The 24297-nt window shown below is 51.5% G+C and overlaps 1 pseudogene; it reads right to left on the bottom strand.

Annotated features, from left to right (window-relative positions):
• Positions 1–7465: 7465 nt before the first annotated feature.
• On the bottom strand, positions 7466–13725 carry LOC121404599 (annotated as a pseudogene).
• Positions 13726–24297: the final 10572 nt, after the last annotated feature.

Raw genomic sequence — 24297 nt, 5'->3', positions numbered from 1 at the left:
CTGCTTCTGCTGGCCACATGCCATGTACGAGTATGCATGCATTAAACCATTCATTTGGTCTCGTGAAATGCATTACGTTTCCGTTTCCACACACAGCTTCCTCTGTCTGCATCCGCATTAGCCTCGTGTCCGGCTCTGCTGAGGCGGATGGGTCGGATGGGTCGGATGGGCACTGGAACTGGAACTCACTCCTTTGTGGGGTTGCTCTTCTGAGCAGACATGAATTATTTATTGGACAAGCATTCGGAGCATCGGAAGAGTACTCATAAGCAGTGAAAGATGGTGGGGCCGAAACAGCCTTATCCTGGGCCACCTCCTAATCAGGATGAAGCAGCCTCCTCGCCTAATAGAGCAGCCATTAAAAACAGATACTCACATGGCGCTCGTACACACATACGTACATGTACATGTATATGTGGGATGTGTGGGATGTGCCTTCACTCTTCTGTTTCGGACTACCATGCACCACCACGCCCACTAATTTGAGCACAGCTCTTGCCCCTCGTTAACGCCCTGGAATTGCATAGAATGTGCTGGCCTGGTTGGTACTTACCAGAACTTGCCCTGCCCCTGGAGGCCCATTTGGACGGGCAAAAATGTAGCCGGGATGCTTGGCCTGGCTCCTAGATGAGCTCCTTGCCACGGCTCTCAGCTCGCACATCTTTTGCTAATAAACCCGAGACAAATCTCTTCATTTTGAGCTTAATTTTCTTAGCAAATTTACATAAATGGCCAAGGGGAGGCCCGCCTAGGAGCCTCGGATAGGGTTCGCATTCACCCGACCAGCATGCACATCCATCATGGCCCCGACTGGCCCCCTCCTGCTCTGCTCTGTGTGCTGTGTCTGTGGGGTGAGTAACCTTGCGCTTTGTTGCTTTATATGGCCTTCGTGTGTTTGGCGTTTATTTTTGCGGCGGCTTCTCCATGTCGTAAATCTTCATCAGACGGCAAATTACGTGGTTTCCAGCGCCCTGGTCCCCCCTCCGACATCCATCGCATTTGGGGGCACTTTTCGAAATGTGGCGGAACGTATCCGGCAAACAATAAAGTGACCACAACGGGAGCCGTCTCCTGCTCCGCCACCTCAGAGGTGGGTGGGGGTGTTGTTGGTGTCCTGGAAACAATAAACGGTGACAAAAACTCAAACAGGATGCCATGCCATGCCCATAAAAAGGACCGCAACAAAGGGCACGGCGAGAGCATCGCGGACAGCGAAAAAGAGGCGACTGTAGCCGAACCATTGACAACAGAACAGTTTCCATTTATGAAAAATAATGGCAACAGCAATATGCAAAATTTATTATTATATTTGCGTTGAGCCGCAAAAATGCGACGGATTTCGGCCCACGACCCAAAAAGCGGAGGGGAATCTGCAAATTTATAAACAGCTAGGTTGAATTTTGAATACCCTTTATTTGCCAGCAAACACACGAATCGGTCCGGTGAGCCACAGAGAGGGGAAATCGGTGACAGATTGGGCAGACTCTTCTACTCTACTGCGAGTCCTCGTACTTCTAGGGGCGACTCCTTATTGCTTTTATTGCGCTGTCCGCTTTATTCATTCATTATTATGTATTGCCACTTTGGCATTGTCCTTGTTTGCCTTGTGATTGCACCCGGCACTGTTTTATTTGCTCCTTTTTTATGCCATCATTCTGGGCTCTCGTTAGTGTTGCTGCTGCCTGCCGCTGCCGCTGCCTGCTGCTGCACGGGTGTCGCGCCAAGTTCACACAGAAATTTCAATTAAAATGCAACAATGGCGCACTCCATCATCCACGCGGCAAACTGACATACACCCTGGCAGCCATTCCCCTCCCCTCCCTCCCCGCACGTATTTGGCTGGCAAAAAGTCGACTCGAGTCTCAGCGTCTCGCCAAATGACTCTTTACTGGTCGGTCTGGGTGGTGCAGTTGGCACTGTTCGGAGGTTGCTTCCAATACACATAATGGGTTAGTGAAAAAAGACTGCTTAAAAGTTGGTTTAAATTCGTCGTTTGGTGTGTGGCAGAGAGCGTGGAGTGAAGAGAGAAACTGCAAACCCAACAGAAACGACTCGAAAATGCTTTGCTTTAATTGAAGAATTAATTTGACAACTGGCTAAGCTTTGAAGGAATTTCCACTCACACAGAACGACAGCGGTCGCTCATAAAATGCTTTGTGAATTCGCCAGAACATAATTAACGGAATAACTCCTCTTTGCTGTTTGCCAATCTTTGGATCTTCGGATATGCTCTGCCCGCCCTGCGTGGGTGAGCATGTGCTCGCGGTGATAAATCCTTGTCGCTGAACACACAGGATGCACATGCAAAACAGACCACAACCAAAGCCAAACGTGAACAGGGGCCAGGAGCAGCATCTGCCAGGGCATGGAGCAACAGACGCAGACAGGACCAGGACGAGGACCAGGACCAGGACCAGAGATGCTCGATGTTCATACTATCCAGGCCCCTGCTCCTGCTCCTGCCCCTGCTCCTGCACTTTCATTGGCAGCCCAAAAATGCTAGTGGCCTTGTAGACGGTTGTTGCCCAGGCAACCAGGCAACCAGGCTGCTCCCTCCTCTGGCTCCTCCTGGGAGTCGGCAAGGACTGTGTAATTAAAACTTTGAGCAACAGCCACGGAAACTACAATTGACTGACTGCCTGACATCCTGGGGGCCTTGCAGCGTGGGTGCTTGTGGCATGGGTCTGGGTTGGGGCCGGGGTTGCGACCGAAGCTGTCAGTTTGGCGCCACTTTGGGTGCGAAGAGTTTTCCTTTTTTTTAATAAACTTTCACCAAGCTGGTGCCGGCTCATCCCTTATTGGATTTGCAGCTCTCCGAGTGAATGATGTTGAAGGGGAGCACGCCGAACAGAAGGGACTGAGAGGCGGAATAGTGGCGTTGGTGGCATAGGAAAAGCTCTCCATTAAATGCGTTCTCTGCTCTTCCGATTTGCGTAAACGATTTTGATAGATTTGATGGGATTACGGCTTCAGTTCGGCTACCCTGCTGCATCCCAGCAGCATCCTGCCGTCGCTGTGGCAGCTTGGTCACAGCTCCGCTCCAACTTTGCCGCTGTCTGTCTGGCTAAGTCCTATTCCTTGACAGCTTCTGGCTTTAATTCTTGCCATTTAAGCACGACACGGAAATGCACTAAACGCAAATTAGAGAGTGAACTTCCCCGTTCGTGTTGGGAAATTGATTTTCTCGTGTCCTTTGTTTTTCTTCCCCATCCTTACGACACTCGTAATTTGTGCCCACAGCCAACACACACACACAAGAAATGTTTCTCTCTGCTCACGTTTAATGCCCGTACATGAATTTGCATATTAATCTTGGGTCCCGTTTCTCCTTTCTCCGTTCTCCTTTCTCCGCACGGGGCAGTGGCAGTGGCAGTGGCAGAGGGACCTTCTATCTTTCTATCGTGCAGAAGGTCTGCACGACCATTCTGAAATTACATGGAACTACACATTTTGGTTTGTCACCTCGGCATTACGACACGTAAAACGTAATCAGCTGTGTGTGCAAAAGCTTTCGGCTATCCCCCCAGCCACAGCCCCAGCCACAGCCACAGCCACCACCCCCTCGGTCGTATGCAAATGGGCAACGATGTTGCCAGCTGCTCTCAAGGCGACTTAACGCCTGCTTAATGAACATAAATTAGTCAGGTGTCACACCAGGGGGCCCCCGTCCTGGCGCTCCATGCGGGACTAGGCAAGGTGGAGGCGCAGCATGCGTTTATATTTCAATTTGGGAGCTCGTAACTTCCGCAGTGTACACGAGAATCTGTCGGAGCCTCCCGCGAGACTTGTAGCCTAACTTGTACGAGGAGCCCCTCATCAAGGACACTGCAGGGTATGAAAGTGGAGTCCTGCGAGCTCGATTGCCAGTGATCGCATGGAAACAGCTCCATCGCTGATTGGGACAATCGATTCCAAGTCCATTTACATTTGAATGGCGTAGCTGGAGCTGGAGCACTTACATCCGCGGTGGTCAGCAGTTCTAATTGGGATTTCATTGGAAATGGAAGAGCTGGTCAAACACTCGCTGCGCTGTCGAATGGGATGGGTTGGATGTGTGCAGCCACACTCGGAGCCCTGTGACCCAGTTATCGAGTCCCCTTTTATGGGCAGCTCTTGTCTTCAATTACTGTTTGCTAATCATAGCCATGCCAAGCCGTACCCTGGCGCCATTACGGTTGACAGTCCGCTTAAGTGCAGGCCACCACCCATCTGGCAGCCATCAGGCAGCCATCAGGAGGAGAGCGATTAATACCAGCTGTTCCACTCATAGCCACTTGACCGCAAATTAAACCAGTGGGCTCAGGTCCTCCGGTCCTCCGGTCCTCCTATTCCGTACATTCCGTTCCGGCCCGATCAAATGGTTAAGTGCGAAAACCACGGCATCCCGCTGGGGCAGAACTATGGCCCGAATGGCTGATTATGTGGCCTGCCCAACATATCCAGCACTGCCCCGGACCCATCCGCCCATCCGTGCTCATCCAACGCTGTCTCTCTCTCCTGCGGCTGACAGGAAGCAATCAATAGTGTAATGCCAGACAGAGTCATCCGCCGCAGTTTGCCTGCCACCGGAGAGCCCTCGGCGGTGCGATGGAAACGCAGCAAAAAGAAACCAAAAAAAAACTACGACAAGCGTTCGGGTAATTTGTCACCTTCCAGCGACTTCTTTTGTTTCTAGGGCTAAGGCCAGCCCCCCTTGGAGTCGGCCCCTGTCCGGCCACATGCCACGACACGACATGCCCCCATCCTTGCCATTTTCGTTTCCATAAAGCTTTTGTGGCAAATGTAAATAATGCGTTTTAATCAAAAAGAACAGCAGTGGAAAATCCATTAACGGAGTACGTGCCGCCAGATTCTACGGGGAATGACTGGGGTCTCCCCTTAGATAACTCCACCATGCAACTCTGGTGCTTGACTTGCCCCATGCGGCGCGCGTCGTTTGCAGGTTGATTTACAAATTTCTTTAATGGGGCGACGACAACATTTTTAATTAGCACCTGCTCTGGGTCTCCATCCACCATCTTCAGCCTCCTGCCTGCCATTTGCTGATCCAGTAATCTCCATAAAACACCGCGACATGCTTCGAGTGCCATGGAAATTAATTTCCAACTTTCCTTTGCGCTTTTCTTCTTCACCTTCTCTCTCTCTCTCTCTCTCTCTCTCCCCCCTCTCTCTGTGTCTCTGTTCACTTTTGCTCACGCACTTGGAAAACTTTTGCTTTAATGATGCCATTCAAATGCGGCGCATGGCGTCCTTGTCGCTGCCTCCTCCTTAACCCATTCCTGCACCCCAGACACTTGCTGCTCCCTCCCGTTCTTCGCTCTGATTCCCACTCTCAAGGAACCACCGAAGAGGCAACATCTTGGGCTGCTCTTCCGAGTCAATATCCTAATGCCTCTCCCTCTCTGTGCCTTTGCAATTTATTCTGTTTGCAGCGCTGTTTGCTTGCCTCCTCTGCATATGGTGTCTGTTCCCCACACCCGCACCCCCCCGTGGGGTGTTCTCCTTACTTTGTTGGTGGTTGGTTGGTGGGGCTGCAATAATATTTTGCAAGTGTTTCTAAACAAGCACCAAGCCATGTTTCAACAGCTGTAGTCTGTAGTCCGTAGTCAGTAGTCTGGTACTGTGTTCTGGTTTCGCTGCCGTTTTTATTGTTATGTTCCACTACTTTTGCTACCCTTTCCACCCCGTTACACCCGCTGCCGCTTGCTAAACTTTGGCTGCACATTAAAGCAATTTGGCCAACATTTATAGACTGATTTAATAGAATCTAAGGGAGTGGCTCGCCATGTGGCTGCGAGGGGTTGCCAGCCCCAATCGCTCCACACCCAAATGAGATATTTCCACACAAGTGAACAGAGCAGGGCATCTGTGTGTGTGTGTGTGTGTGTGTGTGCACTTGGATATAATTGTTTGACTAAATGAGTGGAGCTGCACATCCCCGCACCCACACCCACACCCACACCACAGCCGCTGCTCTCTATGTCTGTGCCCCCAAATTGTGCCACACTTCGCTTAACGCTCGCACATATGTATACGTAGAGGGGAGGGGGGGGAGGCCACTGAATGGGGAACAGAACAACAATAATTATGGAAAGCACCCTCAGACCCCCAACCGCATCTCCATCTCCATGGCAATCGCCTCTCCCCTCCACGATTAGGGGAAGTACTCGTACAGGACGGGGAGCCGGATGGGGCGGGCAAGAGGATTCATTTAATTCCCTGTCGTCTGCTTCGATGCGTGCGTCCCTCCACTGGGAGTAGATAGAGCCAAATGGATATGACTCTTGGCATTGTGTGCTGCCAGATAGCCATGTAACGAGAGTTGATGCGGCATGCCCCATGCCCCATCACCAGTCGAAGCTGTTCCCATAATGAGGATGAAATTGAAGTCTAAACAAACAGAAATCGTTGAGCAAGCAGCAGCAGCAGGATACGGGCAAAGATCAGGCCAAAGGAAAGCCCCAGACAGGGCGCATTAAACAGAGCGAGTCCCCGCCTAACTCCACGGAAATTGAATATTTAATTATGCGTCGATGGAAATGGCGTCGGAACTTGGTGACGAAAATGGGCCCCAGACGGCATGGGGATAATGAGAGGGAGGAGAGCAGGATGCTGGGATACGAGGGTAGAGGGGGGAAAAGAAAAGTCACAGTCGCAGCTGGAAAAGTCTGAGGAATGTTTACAAGGACAACAAATGCGAGAGGCTGCCAGATAATTTATTCTAATTTCTGGGAGATTTTCCCACAACCAAAAAGTTAACTTTCCCGAAAGAAATACGAGGCGGGGAGTAGGGAAAGGGAGGGCTGGGTGGATACTTCCCAGTTAATTTTGAGGGAAAACTAAGGGATTTATGGGGGAGATAAGTTGGCTGTTTGGGGTTAGTTCGGATCCACTCCGAAGGGGCCCGGGCCCGAGCTAGTCGCTCGATTTGAAACAAAAGCAAAGACACAGGGAAGCGGCAGACTGTCTGCGGCTGCCTGCATGGGGCACCTTTCGCTTATCTAAACAGTCGCCCCCACTCCATGCGCACTCACCCACACGGGAGTACTCCCATCGCATCCTTCGCCTCTCCGGGCACTGGGTTTGTGTGTCGCATGCGCCCACCTTCCACATGAGGCATGCACGGGTACGTGAGTGCCGCACAGAACTTGCCCCACCCCAGCCAAAGGAGAGGTAGACAGCCAGCAGTCAGACATCCTTGAGGGGGGAGGAGGAGGAGGCAGGGACAGCCGCATATTTATGAATGGAGTGGAATGGAATGGCCTGGCTCTTGTTTCGAGTTAACGCACTACGGGAGCTTTATCAGCTCGTAAATATAAATTAGAATTTAATTTTTATCGTCTCGGCTTCAACAGGATTCATTTCCATCTCCATTTGGCTGCCACGTGCCGCAATATTTCAAAGGCTTTGATTTACCCGAGGGCAGCTCCCAGTTTCCATCTCCCAGTTCCATTTCCAATCCCAATCAACCCCCTTGGGGCAGCTTATGGGGAGGGGGATGGGAGATGGGAGATAGTTCTCTATCGGCACTCACCTGGGTTAGCTGCGAGGAGGCGTAGTAGGATATCCTCGAGGGACAGATCGACTCTGGCTTCGAGTAGATTGTTTCTCCGGTCTGCGTCTGGTCCTGGTCCCTGTCCCTGTCCCCCATCGGGAGCAGTGCGGTGGCGTAGGGTGTGGGGATGGGGGAGCTGCGGAAACCTGTAGAGTGGATGCGTGTGGTCAGTGAGGATTGGCGGAGGGAGGAGGGAGGGGCTGTGGGCTGTGGGCTGGGGTAACTCACGGTCGAATATGCTGCACGACTTCTTCGTCTCCCCGGGGTTTTGTTGAGGCTGGCGATGGTCGCGTACGAGCCGGTGGCACTCGGCGGCCGTCCGAGCGGGTCGAGGCGGATGAACACGTTCTGGTGGCTGCCATAGGCCGCGGTGGTGAAGCTTGTACTGCGGGAGGGGAAGAGCAGAAGCAGAAGCAGGGGCGGGAACAGGTGTTAATGGGCGGTGGAATGGCAACGGAGGGAGGATAACTTACTGCAGCGAGTCCTGGCGGAGCTGCTTGCGAGCCCGCAAATACATCATGCTGGCCACGAGGCCCACGGCCAGGACCAGGCCGAGAGCACAGGCTGCGGCACTCAGCAGGGCGGGTCCCTGGGAGGGGGCATGGGCGGGGGCCGGCGACTGGTTCGGTTCGGGTGAGATGCCTGTTGATTGGAGCAGATGGATGGTGATGGATGATCCACTGGAGTGGCTGGGAGTGGGAGTGGGAGCACCTACCCTTGGCACAGATCTTGTTGCGCTTGAAGTGGAGCCTGGTGTCGTTGAAGCGCGGGGGTCCTCGCACCACCATGTTGACGTTGACGGGCAGCTGGAGGCTGGCGTTGCCCGTGCACGGCAGGTACACCAGGAAGGACTCGATCTCCTGCGGCACCAGGCCCTTGTGGGGGATGCTCAGCGTGGGCGTGCCCAGGGCGTCCTGGTCGTTGGCGTACTCGATGCTGATGGCGTAGGGCAGCTGTGGGGAGTGCCACACGTTAGATTGGGCCGTGGAGTGGGGTCTGGTCAGGTGTCTTACCGGATAGGCGATGAGGCTCTGCCAGGAGAACTCCAGCTCGTGGACGTCCGCGGGCACCGGGACGGTGAAGTGCATCGCGTATGTGTTAATGGATCCCTCGTGCACGTAGAACAGATCCGCCTCGAGTCCTGCGGAGGATGGAGAGCCACAGAGAGAACGAGTCAGGAGGATGCAGTGCAGACATAAAGGGAAAGTTTCCTCGCAATTTGCTGTGGCACACCCCCGTCCATTAGCGTGGCCCTCCTCCCGCCTCCCCCCCCTTTCACCCTGCTGAGCAAACTTTGTGCATTTGCTGTTTGCTCTCCCCTCAAGTCCCTTGCCGACGCCCTTGAGCGGAAATTGATTTTCACTTCAGCACAAAGGAAAAGGAGAGCGGCGAAGGGTGGTGGGTGGGTGTAGGGTGGAGGAAAGGTGGCAAGGGAGTGTGGCACGAGGTGACAACACTGGCGGGTAAACAACACCCAAGACACAATAATAATCGAAATCGAAATCGAATCCGTCACCAGCAGCAGCGTCGCGACGCTGCGGGTCGTAGGACAGGCTCTGGGACTCCACCAAATCAGAGACGGAATGTGGACCGAAAGGGCGGTATGGTGGGAATGGGAGGGGGTGGTGTCGTGTGTTAAAAAAGGTGTCAAATGCTGCGGGAATCATCTTTCGTGGGAGTGCTGGAGAGCTCTGGCCCCTGTCCGGGTCCGGAATGCTTCCTAATCCTCTCTCCATCCTCCCACCTCCATCCTCCCACCTTCACCTTCCTTCCCCACACGCTGGCAATGAAAGACGAGACGAGCTCCTTGGGTTAAAACGACGTGAAATTAAATTTCTTCATCCGCTTTCATTGTTGCTCCTCCTCTGCCTCTGCCTCTGCCCATCCCCCCACCCCCTTCTGTGTGGTGCATTATTTACTCCCGGGGATCAGAATAAGCTTTGCTTTGCATGGATGCCAGCAGGGGAGCAGGGGGAGCAGCAGGAGCGGGGAATGCTCTTTGGTCTCTTCAACTTTCCGCTGCTTCTGCCTCTGACTGGCTCTGCCTCCGCTGCAGACTTCACCGGATGTTGAATGTTGCGATTCCGCTTCCGGCGGACCGGCAGAGTGGGTGGGAGTGGCAGAAGGAGTGGCAGAAGGAGTGTTGTGTGCATTTGGAGTGGAACAAAGCGCTCCGCGTGCTGTGCTGCTTAAAACAATTTCAAATCCAATTACAGAAAAAGAAAAGCGCTTTCCGTTCGCTTTCATCCTTCAATGTGGCCTCCACTTGAAGCATCTTCATCTTCCGACTGATCCAGTACTCCAGCCCCAGCCCCAGCTCCAGCTCCAGCTCCGTCTTCTATTTCCATTTCAGCTTGGATTCGTTTTAGAGTCCCAAATTGCTTCGCCCCCCCACAGCGTACGCCGCTCTGACGCTGCCACAGACTCTGCGGCAGAGTGGGGCACGTGTGCCACTTTCCTTTGGCGTGTCCTTCGGTCACCTGCTGCCTGCTGGCTCTCCCAGCGAACGATCCCGCAGAGCAAACCCCGAAACACAACCCAAAAGTGACTCCCATCAAATATGCACAAACAGACGAAAAGGACATCTCCACGCAGTCCTTTCTGCCGCTCTTCTCCTGTCAAAGGACAACCCTGACAAACTGTTCTGCAAAGGGTGGAAGGGGAGGGGTAGGGGTAGGGGGCTGCACTTGCAACAGCCTCAATTAATTCAGTTCCCTCATCTCGATTGGCCTCTTTGGGGGGGTGGGGAACAGAATCCGCGAACTGCGCTTTGAGCATCCTGAATTGGCATTCCCACCCCCACCCCCACCCACACCCACCCTCCTCTCCAACCTGCCCAAGTTCAACCTCCTTCTGGAGTTATCTGCTCCAAGTGACTCCCCCTCCCCTCCCCATCCCCCTCTGGCCGTGTCAAACTTTGCTCGTCTTTCATATTGCGCGTTCCTGCCAGTTGCTGCTGAACTTTTCCTGCGAAAGTTTTCCTCGCTTATGATTCATTCCCATTCCCCCTTCCCCTTCCCCTACCCCCCCTGCCCATAATTATAATACCTGCAATTGCGATTGTCTGAAGGACTCCGCCGCACACACGTGACGCTGCAACCGCAACGTGGGTGCAGAAGGGGAGCGGGGAGGGGACTGGCAACTGGAGACTGTGGACTGGAGGGGATTGGCTGGAGAGTGGAGTGGAGAGTGGTGGGTGGAGGGTGGAAGGCAGTTCCGTGTTAGTTTTCAGCTCTGGCACACTTTGCATAAAAGATTAAGAGGATAATTAGTGTCATTAGTGCGGAGACAGCAACCCTTTCCCCTTACCCCCTCTCCATTCTCTGGGGAGTGCAGTGGCACCTTGTCGCTGATTAAAGGGGAATCCCTGTAATCCCAGTTCCCTGCAATTGTCATCCGAATCAGAGGCGAGAATCGCCCAATTGGCACAGATTCCAATACCCTCCCCTCATGGTGGCTTCCAAGTGTCGAACCACCCCTGGAAAGGACCGGCAAGGGACTGGCGCAGGACCCACAGGGATGGAGCATATTAATGTGGGATTTTCGGACTGTTTTCTATTCATTAAAAATAATTTTCTTTTGCATTAACTTTTCATTCTTTCAAGGGGAAATTTGCTCCGTTTACTCTCTGAAGGTTCAGTTCTGCCCAAAGGGGGTGCGGTGTGGGCTGAGGGGGAAGCTGGTCCGAGGGGGGGGGGGACTCGGGAAAAAGGAAAAGTGTGCACATCAAAGCGAAACTTGTTGAAATTGCATTTTTACGCACCCTTGAACCGGGAAAGTCTTCAAGGAGATGGTGCGGAGGATGCAGGGGGGCGGGGAGTGGGTGTCGCTGGCAACGAATGCGGAAAAGAGGAAAAATTGCTGCCGTTTCTGGGGCAACTGACGGGAGAACAGAACCAAATTGAACTCAGAGGCGGAAAATTCTCAACAAAAGCGTAAAAAATATTTAATTTCAATGTTGTCGTCACTTCATTGCAGAGACAGGTGGGGGGAGGGGGAAGTGCCACGCCCAAGAAGGAGCAGAAATCGTGGGGCGGACGGGGGCAATCGTCGAACTTTGTTTACAGTTCCATGGCACTCGCAGACACAGAAGATGGAGAAGCCCCAAAGGATGCAACATATTGTTGAAGGGGGGGGGATCGAATCCCATTTCCATGCTGCAAGATGGTCCTGGGAGGGGGGTCTTTCGGTAACTGGAGCCTGCCTTCCGCTTGAACGGTCTTCCACATGGGAAGGGGAGGGGAGTGTGGTGTATAGGTGCTGGCAGGGGGAGTGCGGGTCAGTTTGTTTGATTTCATGCTGCTGCTGCTTAATTTTCCACTGGCAACGGCAACGGCAACGGCAACCATCCCCAAAGCAGGCGGAATGTGAAGGTGGACGGTAGGAGGGGAGGGAGAGGGGTGTTAACTGGCAGTTAAAAACATAAAGAGCTACAGGCAGGGGGTGGGTGGGGAGTGGAGTGGAGTGGTGAGGCCAAAGGAGAGAAAATCTCCAAGCAATCGAGCAAAGCAAAAGGAAATTTCACAGAGCGACAAACAAAGTGGAAAATCTTTTGAGTTGTCGCTAATGAAATCCGATTGGCATGGGCCGGACAGTGGGCGGGAGGGGAGGTGAGAGGTGCGCAAATGAGAGGAGTGCGGGGGTCCCTCTGGAGGGCGGCAATCGACAGGAAGGTGCCTGCATTCATGCCCCATCGACCTCGAATGCAATTGAAAGCCTTCAAAGAGAGTGGAGGGGAGGGAATGCATTTCAAGCACAGGGGAGGGAAGCGACTGAGGTGGAGAGACATCAGAAGTAGGAGCAGGGGTAGGGGTGGGCGGAGTGCTCCATCCATCACTCTAGTATCCATCTCCATTTCCATTTCCATTTCCACTTGATGTTGATGTGGATTTGGATTATTTTTTGGGCCATCAACTAATTGAAGTGGCTCTGATTTGGCAACTAGGAAACGGAGGGGTGGCATAGGCATAGGCAGGGGGGCAGTGGCACAGGCGTAGCCTGGATAATGAGATGGAAGCCTTTATGCTCCAATTACAGTTAAGTGCCGGAAAATGCTGTGACCAGCTAAGCGACGAATGATGGAGTGGCGGAGTGGCCAGGAACTGGGACACCTCTCCCCTTCTGCCCCCCTTGTGCCCACAATTTCGGAGTTCCACTTCCTGCACCCTCTCCCCTCTTCCCTTTTTACCATTTTCCATTCCGATTCCTGTGATCCATTAATCAACGCGAGGAGCAGGAAAATCGCGAGCCAAACGACAGGCACGAGGCCATTCCGCTGTGGCACGTCGAATGAATCCTGCCTATGACTATGTCCCGGACCATGGAGAGGGGAGGAGTGCAGAGGCGTCTTGGCCTTGGAGCCGATCTGGAGCCGGCGCCATCAATAACAGGAATTCGCGTGAAGCAACAAACGCAAAAACAAGAAAACAAACAACGGAACAGCAAAACAGCAAAACAACACGGAAAGTAGGCAAGAGAGGGAGAGAGAGGGTGGGGTGGGGTGGCTAAGCAGGGGGGAGTGGCAGGAGTGGGAGGCAGGAAAAGCTACTTGCCGCTGTCAGCAAGGGGGGTGGGGAACGGAAATCGATTTGTGTGCGATTTGTTCTGTTTTCCTCCATCGACTCCAGCGACTCCTCGCTCCACTTCCATACACTGCTCCACCTACTCCCCACTCCCCCCTCTGGTCAAGTATAATTTCAGAACTATTAATGACTACGACCCAAGAGTCCTGGACTTGGGGGACTGCCTGCTTGTGCTTCCGTGTTCCGGGATCAATGAATGTGTCCTGTCGCACTTTGTGCCCCAACTATTAATCATCGCTCGGTGTGGGGAGGAGTGTGCCTGGAAGGGGGGCGTGCCAGTCTGAGGTTTGTCTCCAAATCGAAATGTCACCAAGGGGTAGAGGGTAGGGGGAGACAGGAACTGGAACTGGACTTACCCATCAGTTTCATCACCTCGTGGTGGCTGATGAAAATGTTCAGATAGCCGCTGACCGAAGGCGTCCGCCAAGTGGCCAACGAGAGGCAGAGGAGCAGCAGCAGCGGCTGCGGATGCGGCAGGGAACGGGCTCTGAAGCAGGCCATGGCGAGGTGCGGAGGATGCAGTGGGGGGGCAGGATGCCTAGTGGGTGCAGAGTGCAGCCAATAAGTTGTCAGAGCATGTGCCCAGCGCTTCCACTTCAGGTCCTCTTCTCCATGCAGTCGGTGGCAGCCAATCTCAGAGTGTGGCCTGGCCACTGAAGCGTCGCCAGTGGGTGGAGGAGTCACTTCCGCTCCCGGGGGAAGCTTCCTGCTGTTGCTGATTTGAATCCAGTTGCGGCTGCTGGTGCCACAAACAGAAGCCAAGTGCAGAGGCGGCTCTGCAGCTAAAAGTTACGGATGGAAATGGGTTGGAGTTGGGGTTGGGGTTGGGAATGGGCTGGGATGGCAGGACGATGTCCTCCGAACGAAATTTGTAACTTTTCAGTTCCTCCCTGTGCCTCCCGTTCGAGCTGTTCCAGCTCCAGGCTCCCGGCTCCCGGACTCCTCTCAACTTTTGCTGCTTTGTTTTGCTTGCGGTTGCTGCTGCTGCCCTTCTTCCCACTCTTCCCGCTGCTCCTCATCCGCTGTCTGGATTCGGCTGTCGCATCCAAGCCGCATCGACGTGTCCACCACACTCGGCCCTGCCACAGTTTTCCTGGACTTTTATTGGCTGAGCTCCTGTCAGTTGCCTGTGCTTTTGCCTCTGCTCCTTACCCTCCTGACCCTCCTGTCTGTCCACTCTGGTGTGTGGCGTTGTGGGTTCCTCCTGTCACATAGACTCGATGACTCGATGGCGTTGAACACCTGTCTCTTCCCCGTTTCCGGTGTCCTTTCATCGTGTATTCATCTTTAAAGCCATGTTCCTGTTGAATAGAAAGTGATTTATTCTACTTAAGCTTGAGTCGGGAAGCTGCCACAGAAGTTGCACATGGAAGAAGCTGAGGAAGGATGCAGATGGGATCAGTGTGGGGAGGGTGCCTGTTGGTCTGTGGTCCTTGGGTTGAGTGATTCCCTGCCAGAGTCAACAATTTGTAAATGCGAATTTCAGGGAATAAAAAGTAATTATAAACTTGAGAGAAGATTAACAACGGCTTAGAGGATTCCGGAGGGGCTGCATCCGGAGGAGACTCCGTCAGAATTCACTTACATCACACCCACACACACACGCACACATTTGTGGCTGTATCAAGGGAGGGGGAAGAGGCAGGGGCTGCCTTAATATATTTGAGGTTATATTTATGTGTTTGTTTGGCATAAATTATGAACTGGAAAAAGGGAAAAACTTTTGGCATTCGAAATGTTTGTGGTTCAAGTGGTTTGCCTTTGCCCCCCCTACCCGCTGCCCACCACCCACCGACCAGCCCCTTCCCTGGCTGTGGCACTGTTTATTCAGCTGTTCCTGCCACTGCTGCTGCCCCTCTCTTCCCCTCAATCCCTGCTGGTTGCGTGTGCAGGTAACTTGAATGGAATTCCAACTGCAACGTGGGGCACGCAGGAGAGTGAAGTGCAGGCGATTGTGGCAGTGGGCAGGGGGCAGGGGGCAGGGGGAAGCGTAGGCATGACAATGGAAGAGGCAGCTGGGGAACAGGAACGGGAACAGTCGAGTGCCTCCAAAATGAAATTGTTGCCAAGAAGCAGCAGCAGCAGCAGCTGCCCCACTTGCCCCAAATCTCCATGGGAATTCTCTCCTCTTCTCTCTCTCTCTCCCTTCACTCTCTCTTCACTCTGTTTCCTGCCTTTCCTTTTTCTAGCCGCAATAAAAATCGAAATCGGAAAAGTTTGTTGCCTTCGCTTTCCCATTTTCCATTTCCCATTTCCCCTTTCCCGTTTTTCTCGCTTTGAGCATTTTGAGCATCGAAATTTTAAAGTTTTACAAGCGGAAGATAGTTGTGGCAGCGGGCGGAAAGTGGGCGTGGCTAAAGAATTCTGCGGCCATTTTAATTAAACTTATCTGCGGCCAAAAAGTGCCGCAGGATGCCAAGAAGGAGGCAGTTGATTAAGAGCCAGATCAACATCGGCATCTCCATCATCAGCATCTCCATCATCAGCATCAGCATCAGCAGCCAGGGAAGGATAAGGAAAAGGATTCACATCTCGGCATTCGGAGCCATTCAACGAATGCATTCATTAATAATTCAAAAGACAAACAAACCAAACGAAGGGGAAGGCGAATGCGAATGGGAATGTGGGGGCTGCCGTGTGAGTGCGAGTGTGTTTGCTTTGGGGGAGTCTCTGTAACTGATTTAAGTGGAGCAGCAGACAAACAGCCAGCAGGGCGCACTTCCGAGAGCAGCTCGCGAGGGAGATGCCACGAAAAGGGTGGGACAGGAGGCCACCCCACAATCCCCCCTCGGCGGCTGATGGTTCCCTCCCTATGCTAGTCGATAACATATTAACGACATCGACTCAATCATAATCAGGAGTGGAATGGAGTGGAGTATGGAGTAAGGGAGTGGGAGCTACTGCTGAATATTTTCTGGCTAGTCACACGAATCATCTGTCAGTCAGTCAGTCTGCCACGCCCCCCAGCCCCCTCCGCTCTCCGAATGGATCCAGCGAGTGACAAATTGAGCATTCGCCATTCGAACGGAGATGATGAGATGAGATGAGCAGAAAATGAGGCAGGAATGCTGGGGGTTGGCTGGGGGGTTGGTGGAGGAAACTTTTCAATTACTTGCCAGCAAATAAGGCAGGCAGGAGGTGGAGGTGCAGCAGAAGCAGGATGTGAAGCCGAAGCAGTGGAAAGGGAGTGGAATTCTAATGAATAATAACCTTATCGTCCCCTGCCTTACCCACTCCAAACTGCAAACATTTTCCATCCATTAGAGCAGCGATAGAGCAGCGATAGAGAGAGAGAGAGAGAGAGGGGGAGAGAGGACACGTTTTCCTTGTTGGACGAGTTGTTTTCTTGGACGATTCCTCGCAGGAACAATATTTACTTTGCTCCTGTCGAGATTCCATCGCAGTTCCTCATTCTCCACTGGACTGGCATTCAGGACAAGCAACAAGCAATTAAAAGGACATCGATGGGCTGCCCTCTGACCTCCTTCTTTCAATTACAAAGTGGCTTTCGTTTCTAATTGAATCGCAAGCCCCGAGACTCCATGCCGGTTAATGCTCGTTCTTTATGCCACCTCGGCACTCCACTGTGTTTGCTTTTAGCCCCTTGAAAGCAGTTCATGAACTCCGACCGAGCGAAATGTTTACTTTGAATGATTAACTGGTCTCCGCACAGCATCTCATTTCCGGCTTATTTTGATCTCAGGCAGCTCTTTGGACTCCGTTCCAAGAACAGCACAAGAAGCTGCCTCGAGAAGAGGCGACTTGGCACGGTTCTGATTCTGATTCTGATCTGTAAATACATTTAGATATCCGAGTACGAGTATCCTATCCCCATCCCCCAGAAACGTTCAGCTGAACTCGTTTCAAGCGTCCATTCGAACCTTCCTACTTGGGGTATAATTATTTAATTTAATTTAAATATTTGTGTAAACCTTCATCGTGTGCACCGTCCGTGCCCGATTTTTCGGCCATGCGAACTGCTGTTCAATGAACAAATTACAAACTGTCTATACAATTAGCTGGGAAAACGAAAATACATCGATTTAGAGTGGGTTTCCACCTTCGCTATCGCGGATATCCTCCCCACCCCTCGCCCAGTGGCCCCGTTGGAAAAACAATTGCAATCATTTTCCATTTACAGGGACAACAAAAGCAAATGTCGCTCGTTATTTTTAATCAGCTATCAAAATTTATTGCTGAAAATTTGTCTGGCCGTTGGGCAGGTGTTTGTGTGTGTCCCTGGGCCTCCACTTTGTGCTCCACTTTTATTTCTGGCTGCCCATTACACGTTTCGGTTCATTATAATTTGCAGAGCGGAAATATTTTACGCGAATTTAATAAACTTGGGGAATTGGGCTGCCACATTAAAGCTAATGGAAATGTTCGGCTCCGAGCTGATACGTGTGGGGGGATGCTGGGGGATGTTATGGGGATGTATCAGATGTGCGGCCGAAATTAATATTTGATGGGGGACATTGGCTCAGTCTCAAATAGGGAGAGGGGCAGACAGATTGTATTTCCGCTGTTGGTGCACTGAATGGGAAAGATCTCTTTAGTGTGCATTTTAAAATATAGTTTTAGGCCAAGAAAAAGTGCCATAATTTCATATAAAATTTGTTAACTGAAGGGAATGATAAATAATATTACAAATAATATATAAAATATATAATAATAATAAATTAAAATACAATTTAATGCTACATTTTGTTAAGAATATACATATGTATGTACATGCATACATATGTATAGATATATTCTTCATTGGAACTTCTTTTATTCTCAGTGTAAATGTCTCAGACATAATCATTGATTTATGGCCTTCCCAGTCCGGGTCCGGCATATTCTTTTCTTTAAAAATGGTCATCAAACCTCCCTCTTCTCCTCTCTCTCTCTGTCTCTCTGTCTCTCTGGCATTGCCCCTCCTCCCTCGTACTGATGGAGGATTTCATGAGAACCCTGACTAATCTATGCATAGTTTCCTCCGGGAAATAAATCCTAGCATTTAAAGGCAAGGACTGATATTCGAGTCGTCTCATTGTAGTTTGTACTGTGTCCTGTTTTGTGGTTAATGTTGCCATTGCTATTGCTGTTGAGGGGGGCCGGGGCCAAAAGCACTTAGCGGCCATTCAATCAAAAATCCACTAAGTGGAGTTAGTGGACAGGCTCAATGGCCATAACGAAAGAAATCACGAGCAGGGAGCAGGAGGGTCTGGCCGGGTCTCCACTGAAAAGTGTCCGAGCGTAACATCGGATTTGCATAATATTCTTTTATGGCTTACGCTTTGTGGTCGTGAAACCGGACTCCGCCATCAGAGTGGGTGGGTTGGGTGGCCGTTTGAGGGGTCGTTGGCTCCAACGACGTTGGAGGCGTTTATTGAGTGGCTCTTAATCTCTGGAATATTTCAATTAGTGTCAACTTTTTTGATTTTCCACAAACATAACCCAAGGAGAACCTCTCTGGCCCTCTCCCTTATCATTTCTTTGCTTTGCATTACTCTAATCTGTGTATCCACCACACACACAAATACACACACACTCATACACGCATAAGTGTGAGGCGTTGTACATGAGGGTTGGTCACGCAACGCTGCGGTGACAGCCACAAAATAATGTTCGAAGAGACCTAACAGTCTCTTGCCTTTACGCTTTAAAGGTACGACTAAAATGTTACCCTGGAAAGAGTATTGTGCAGTGGGTGAACTACGAGTATGTATATTTGTGTGAGTAGAAATCAGTTTCGGATTCATGGAAACATACTGACTGCTGGCTTAATCTTTTCGGCCCGTACTCTGTTCCGTACTGTACCTTCAGCTCTTGGCTGCATTAAGGTGGGACATTAAACGAGTGTAGCAAGTTCATATGCCCTAATGGACAAAAATACACACATGATAATAATAATATTTACACACGTCTACATACGTAAACTTTATCATAGCAGAAAACAGTTTTATTCGATATTTGAAAATTAAAATTAGTTCCCAATTATTCTTTAAGTATTTTTTTTCATTAATATAAAGTTTTTTATAGTATAGGATAATGTTATAAAGATGTTATAGATTCGATGTCAGGCTGATCAAAATAATAGGTACACTTGAAGTGCTGTTAAGATAAAAACTTGTTAAATGAATATTTAATATTTTTTTTAATATGCAGTGTATCCAGCTGGCAGGTTTCTATAGGGGTCTCATACCACAATTTTTGGACGCCCTCCCAAATTGACAAACAAAAATTACTACAAAAAATTTGTGTTTCAACACAAGTACGATAAAACAGATTTTAATTGCAAATTTTCAACGTGTACCTATTACTATGATCATATGTGTACATATGTATGTACATATGTATATTTGTGTAGTTCCTTGTTCTACCTGCCTACCTTCTTTCCGCTGTTCCCACCCCCCACCCCCCCCCTGTATGCGTGTGTGTTAAACAAACCCTTCAACAATCAACTCGAAATGCTGACACGTAAGTTGGGTAGGGCAGGGGGTGGTGGGGGGTGGGGGGATATGTAATCTCCGCTGACTCGCTGCCATTTCTCGGGGATTTCATATCAAAGGTGTTTCATTACGCAAAGTAAACGGAATCGCTGTGCCGTGGAGGTGCCGGGGCATCCGATGCTACAAGGGTCACCCAACCCACATCTCCGTATCCGTATCTGTATCCTTATCCGTGTCCCTTGCTTCCGGAATTTCCCGCATTTCTGCGTGGCCTTAAAGCTGCTCTGCCCCACAACCCCACAACCCCACCCCCCCGCCACCCATCGATTGACACAGACACACCTCGCAGCGCTTGTCGTTGTCAAAGGTCCAAAAGTCAAGCCTTTGCCTCTTCCTGTGCCTTCCTCGAGGGCCAGTCCCTTTTTGGACAAACCGCAAGCTCATCAGCAGCCGGACGACTGCGTACGGAAGACTCCGACTACGATTCCGATTCCAGACTGTCGTCTGTTTACACAACAACGGAGCAGCGAGGCGGGAAACGACCCCAACGAACAGATTCCGAAGTGCGAGGCGGCCCGAGTGTGGGCACATGCGCACTTGGGGAGGGACTCCCCCCGCCCATGTGTCTGCAGGCTGCCTGCAACTGTTGCTTCTCTTTTTGATTGCACTGTAAAGCGACACTAATCCAATCTGCCCGAATCAGCCGGAGAGCGGAACGAGTGCACCGAGTGCCTGGCACAGCGACTAATTGCACAAACCAACGGCCGCAGGCGGGGTCCATAGATTTGATTTGCAGCCAGACAAATTGATGAACCCCAGCCCAATACAAGGGCCAGTGCCAGGGCCAGTGCCAGGGCCAGGCACTTCAATGTCCGCACCATGTAGATCCCGCTGTTCAGGTCGAGTTCCCCTCTGATGGTGGAGCCATCGGCGATACTGAGTTCCACCCAGGCAATGCAGCACAGACGGGGAAACGATTCAAAATCCTCCCAGGTACTTTCCCAACTAATTGAATTTGTTGATGGGCCCAAACCCTTTTTCGCTCTCCACGGGGTACACGGGGTACACGGGGTACACGGTACACGTGACTTAAATGCAGCTTAATGGAAGCTGCGACTCCACTGATAAGAGACCACAAATCCCACAGCCTTGCTCTTATCAGGCATGGCCCACACACACAAACACACATAGCGATCCAATCCAAGCTCATTCCACTTCCCGGTAATTACTGAAAAAAGCTGAATGGCTGGAACAAGCTGCAAAAGATGAAGAAAGAGAAGCCCCTGAGAGGTTAAGCCAGACAGCAACCCCCAAACAATGCAACAAATGGCAGTGCTAAAGCGGATAACGGACACAATAAGCAGCCACAGTAGTAAATGGAAGTGGAAGTAGAAGTGGAAGAGCACTAAATAGTTGCAGGAGAGCAGCAGGAAGAGCTGCCACAGAGTGCCAAAGTTCACACCAACCCCAGCAGGGGGAGTGCAGGAAAAGGGTGGGATGTGGATGGGGATGCGGAGAAGGATAAAGATAATAATGCGAGAGTAAAAACAAATATGCGAGACTCGATCTGCGGCAGAGACTTGGCTGCGGAGACTGAGAATGTGTGCGAGTGGCAGCCACGCGAGCGACAACAAATAGAAAATGGAATCAAATCGCAATAAAACGAAACGAAACAAAACAAAACAAATATAAAAGAAACGCAGGAAGGGGGGGAGAATGGGGGAAAACTAAACGGAATCCCCCTAATGCAGCTTGTAAACAGAATGGGCACGTGACCTGGAAGGGAGCACCCGGCAGGGCAGACGGAGGATGAGATGGAGGCAGAGGCGGAGTCTGGACTCTGGAGTCTGGAGTCTGGAGCTGCGGGATAAGCAGCAAAAGTTGCCGAGCGGCCAACAAATTGCCGCATGAAAGTAATCCTGACAGGCTGCAGATTGTTGCGCCATCATAAAACCCCGTCGGAGGTGGACACGGAGGCGTTCACGGACATTGAGACGGCGCCAGGATCTAGGATCCGAAAAGGGAAGCACTTTGCGAGCTGGCAGACATTGTACTGCCCTGAGGGTGGAGTGTGGGTTGTGCATTATTCACACCAGCAATGACCATGCTGCCCCCCCATTGCCATTTCCTTGGCATGCCCCATCCACGACTCCGATTGCATCTGCAGTCTGCCTCGACTGGCTGTCAAATCAAACATCTTTGGAGCAATCTCAAACTGGCAAGGCGAGGAAAAGATGACTGGCCAGTGGATGGCCGTTCTTCGTGGCCGTTTCCTCCACAACTGTCGAACCATTTGCTGCCACTTTGGAAGGCTTCCCGCATTGCTGCAACACCCGGCTGTCAGTCAGCTTCCAAGTTCCTTCCTTTGTGCTGGATGGAGGGAACGCAAGAATATTCCTTTGTACCATTTTCATTCATTCGTTTTCTATTTCTGATATATTCCAGTTCTGGCCAAGTGCCACCGCCGTTTGTTGGATTCATATTACGCGTCTGTGTATATACATTGCTAGCTATGAGTGGGTATATTATGTACATGCATATACATGCATATGGATGGATGCACATTGTTAATTGCCAAGATGCATATTGCATTTGTGGGAAGGGACACTTGCAGGAGCCAAAAAAAGGATCCCAACAGTGGCTACACTCTGTGCAAGTGTTGCAAGTGCCACTCAAACAAACACAAGGAAAGCAGATAATCGCACAAGGGATAAGCTCTATTACAGCCCCACATATCTCGTCATCTTTTGGGATATTATTGTTGCTGAGCCAAACTAGAATCAAAGTCGCAGCCAACTTTCAGTGCCTCCGAAAGTCAGCCATGCAAAGCGGCCAAAGCGCCTCGGGGGTGTCGGAAGTGACGGGAAACTTTCATGGCCAGAGACCAGACTCGAGGACGGAGACCAGTGGAGAGCAGCCAGGAGTTGGGAGGCGGCCAAAGAGGATGGAGACAGCAGCCGCAACATGGAAGATCTTTACTTGGGACGAACGAGAGGAGAGGAGAAGGAGAGTGGCGAGAGGGCGAACTTCTTAGCCGAAGCCTTTTATTGGTCTCCGCAGCTGGATGTGCCCCCACTCGCATTTGGGGCAGCAACGGGAACGGGGAGCTGTACTAAAGTAAATGAAGCGTGACGCTTTGTTTTCCTTTGATTTAGTTTTATGAGTCTGCATCGGATGTAATTGAATTATGCAAGTTGGCGCCGCCGCCGCCCGACGGCAGACGACTTTATTAGCATTCGATCGTAAAGTGCGGGGGCACGGGGTGCTGCAGGGGGCAGCAGGGGGGGCGACACGGATAAGGATGAAGGGATGATGACACCGATGATGTGTCTGTGCAGGCCAGGAGGCAGGATACGGGCGGATTCAGACATGGTTACGCTTTTTAGCAGTGATATTTGAATTTCAGATGATTCCCAATCCCCCCCGCACAACACCCACACCACACCACACGCAATGAAATGAGTTGGAAAATATGTGGATGTGGAGACAGGATGCAGGATACACGCAGGATAACAGCGCAGCCAGAGGAGCAGGCAGCCAAGCCGTGGACAGATAGCACCCAATGAATCCGCCATCACGGCAACAGAAGGGGTCGAATGGGGATGGAGGGGGAAGGAATGGGTCCATAATGAATGACAATGCGGAGAGGAGGGGGAACAAAGCGATGCGATGCCCAATGCCAGCCTAATTGACACCAACGGATGACGTGCTGGATCACGGGAAAGGAACAGAAATCGACGCTGAAATCGGACGCCGATGAATGGCAGAGCAGTGCGACACAAGGGATTGCGTTCAGGTGAACCCTCTGGAGAGTCAGCAGACTGGAGAAGGAGTCGACCCGTCCACTGTCTTTGCAGCATTTGCAGCGGGTTCTGTTCCAATATTCTCCTCCATAATTAATATGTGGGTCGCCATGGTGCCAGCAGGAATCAGGTGGAAGTCAGTCGGGGCGGGGGGGGGGTGGGGTTTCCGTCTATCGAGTGTGCAGCTGAAGAGGATCCTCCTCCAGTGCGGGGGGAGTGCTCGCAGCTATGAGAAGCTCTCTTGTCTGACAGAGACAGGCCCCTCCTGGGGCTTCCCATTACCGCTTCAAGAACTGTCAAACCGATTTGCTCTTCACGAGGCCACGCAGGAGAGGGCTAAGGAGGGGGAGGAGCTGGGCCGATCCGAGGGGTGGGACACCCACTGACAAATGGAAATCAGAAGCATCCAGAAGTGCATTCCATGCAACCTGCGCCCCTTCCAAGGGCCAGTGCAGTGGATCCAATTGGTGTCGTGTTCAGATTCGATAAGGGCGGGTGGGGGAGGGTGGGCTGTGTCCGACAAGGACTAAGCTGTGTCGGACGAGGCTTGGGTCCGGCAGTGGCCGACTGCAGGGGTGGAGTGGGACCAAAGGGAGGATGATGGGCCAACAAGTTTAGGAGTAATCTGCGAATTCGGTTAACCATCGATTGCTGCAGTCATCAGCGAGGCAACACTGCACTTTCCGTCCCCTGGGCCATGGTTTCCACACCTTCCCAGCTCTCCTTCCACTCCCCTCTGCACTTCCCCCCGCCACGTAGGAAAGTTGCCCGAAAATGCTCACGTCTCCAGCACGTGACCGAAATGTTTGGCCGTAAGCAAGGAAAATATGAAAATGAACAGACCAAGTCGGAAAATAATGTAAGAGAAGAGGAGGAAGACAGAGGAGGAGAGAGAGAGGAGGGAGGAGGAGGAGGAGGAG

Source organism: Drosophila obscura, unplaced genomic scaffold (genome assembly GCF_018151105.1).
Source record: "Drosophila obscura isolate BZ-5 IFL unplaced genomic scaffold, ASM1815110v1 contig_25, whole genome shotgun sequence".
Lineage (NCBI taxonomy): Eukaryota > Metazoa > Arthropoda > Insecta > Diptera > Drosophilidae > Drosophila > Drosophila obscura.
Note: the sequence above shows the minus strand (reverse complement) of the source record. Positions and strands in the feature narration are given on the sequence as shown.